We start from the raw sequence: 2,993 nt of genomic DNA, 5'->3' as shown, positions 1-2,993 counted from the left end.
AATGAAAGCTTTTACACTAGTTGAGTTCGGCTTTCCATATGGGTTCCTTCTACGATAGTTGAGTTCGGGCTCCCAAAGTATGTATCTCATGAGATGGAAACCTTCTACCTTAGTTGAGTCCGGGTTTCTAGTAGCAATCTCTTTATCCCATAAACTATGTGCCCCCATAGGTTACTTAGCTATTGGATCCACCTAAGCTAAGAGTATGGTTCTACCTTAGGCAAGTAGGACAATCCATTTTCAGTGTGGGGTAGACACCGGATTTCATGTTAAGCTCATATGGTCTATTTCGGTTAAGGCTAATTCCCACAACAAGAATATGAATTATGAATTATGGTTACTCAAGAGGCTTTACTTAGCATGGGTGAGATTTATGGGGTTTTACTCATGCATTGCACAAGTATGCTTTGAGGGTAGTTATAATATGTTCCTCTTATGTTATGATGATGATCTATGTAATGGATATGCTTATGCTTATGATGTATGCTTAGTTGGATTGTAGCTTGAAAGGCCCTTCTAATATATGTATGACTTGAGGTGATTCCCCTTGTTTATGAAAGATGAGCTAAATATGAGGTCAAAGAGATGATCAATATGTATGATGACCTAAAGTGGTACTTAGCATGGATGAGATTATGGGGTCTTATTCATTCATTTCACAAGTATGACTTGACGCTACTTATGAAGTGTTCTCTTATTTGTTGTATGCTTAACTTGGATTGTTGCTATAGTTGCCTTCCTTGATATGTTTGACTAAAGGTGAAGGTTCCTTGTCTATAAGGATTAAGCTAAGGACGAGATCAAAAGATGGTAAGTATGATTATGATGGCCTAATAGTGGTACTTGGTGTGGATGAGATTATGGGGTGTTATTCATGCATTGCACAAGTATGTTTTGAGGTTAAGTGAGAAGTAGTTCTCTTATGTTATGAAGATCTAGGGATTTACTATGCTTTTGAATATGTTGTATCTCTTATGTTTATGAATTATGCCTTATGATGACTTATGCTTATATTATGTCTATGTTGGAGATCATGCTTATGTGTTATGTTGACTAACACTTATGTTATGCTCTTATGATGTTATGCTAGCTATAATATATAGGACATTTTGTACTAACACATACTCTTGCCTACATTCTTATCAAATGTAGGGTCCGACGATATTAAGTTTCATTCTTGTGGCTAGGCTCCTAGTACAACAAGGAGTTGAAGACTTGGTGAGTCCTCATAGCATCGAGGATGTGACCACCTTTCTTTTATGTCTTTTTTCTATGTTTAGTCTATTGTATGGGATGTGTCCCAAAAGTTGTTGAAGTTGTATTGGATAGTTTGAGACAAAGTACTATAGACTTCCTCTTGTTTTTAAAAGAATTCGATTGTATGGAAAAAAAATTAAAATTTCCGCATCATTTCTATTACTTTATGTTATGATATGCTAAGTGGCTCGGATGAGACCCCTTTGGGGTCGAGTATGCCATGTTACATCTAGGGTGTACCCCTGATGTCACTCCTCAAACACAAGGGGGGCAACTGGCTCCTAATGTCAGAACTCAGGCCCGAGCCGACCCTACTGAACCATTTGCTATTAGTTTATGGCAGCCACACGCAATCAAGAAAACAAACAAGTATATCTCGGCTTAAAACTAAGCCCTCGGCCAGCAAGGCCCCTGTCTGTCAACAGATCTATAAAAGAAACAGCTACTCCCAAGAGTTCATATAAAGAAATAGCCAACTAGCACAGAAGTCCTGAATTGGGCCGTCGAGGCCACCATGATCTCTATACCAAAACCTGAAAGCAGCTATATATCAAGACAATACATCAAACAACTCACAAGCTTCAGCAAACCAACAAACTAGGCTAGCATGGTCATAACGTAGTTATACACCTCACACACTTGTCTGCAAGCCTCTAAGAGTAGTAAAGATTAGCGGGACAGGGCCCCAGCCTACCCATAAAAATATATACAACAAAAGCTAACAAACATCCAACTCTAGCAGCTCTGGAGGAAAGGGCTAGCCAACCAGATAGAAGTCAATCTTGTTACTGAGGAGGTCTACTGGGTCGTTTGTCGAGACCTTCATGCATGAATGCAGCTCCCCGAGGCAATGGGGGGTCAGCACAAAATAATGTACATAGTATAAAAGGCTATAGACTAAATGAGCAAGTATCATAATATACCAAAAACAATCAGGTAAAGAAATCAAAATATAGATAAGCATGCTAACCCACTACTGAATCTAAAAAATACAAAAATGATCAAACAACAACCTAACAAAGCCCCTATAAGCTCGGTAGGTACAAACAACATTCCACCTACGTAGACCCCCATAAGCCCAGAAGGTACCAAATCAATCTACATAACCCTATCGGTAGCCCCTTGTCTTTGTAAGAAGTCACATAGCCCTTTTTGGCAACGATATAGCCCCGTAGGCAATGCATATCCCTCTTAGGAAACATCATAGCTCGGTGGGCTACACGTAGCCCTCTTTTGCATCAACATATCCCTGTAGGCAACACATAACCCTCTTTGGCATCAAAATAGCCCCGTAGGCAACACATAACACTCTTTGGAATCAATATAGCCCCGTGGGCAACACATAGCCCTCTTTGGTAATAACATAGTCCTATTAGAAAACATCATAGCCCCCATAGGCAGTTCATATCTCAACAGCTAACCACAATTGCCCCAAGGGTGACAACAAACAATTGAATAGGCTAAAAGCGAGCAATTTAGCTATAAACAACATATAGGAGTAGTCTCCAACTTGTTCCTAAGTTAGGGTCATTATTAACAGACTATGAGTCCCTAAAATGAGGGTTTATAACCACTCAATCAGCCAACCACTCACAATTACATCTACAAGATCACCAACGTTAACTACTTCTAAGGAAACATGTCGAACAAAGGGAATAACCTTAACTTACGTTTCCAATGGACGCTCGAAAGACCGTAGTTCCTTCACGAAAGTTGTTCCTTATGTCCTAAGCTTC

The sequence above is a fragment of the Solanum tuberosum genome, unplaced genomic scaffold (assembly GCF_000226075.1).
Source record: "Solanum tuberosum cultivar DM 1-3 516 R44 unplaced genomic scaffold, SolTub_3.0 scf00466, whole genome shotgun sequence".
Taxonomy (NCBI): Eukaryota; Viridiplantae; Streptophyta; class Magnoliopsida; order Solanales; family Solanaceae; genus Solanum; species Solanum tuberosum.
This window is presented reverse-complemented; position numbering follows the sequence as displayed.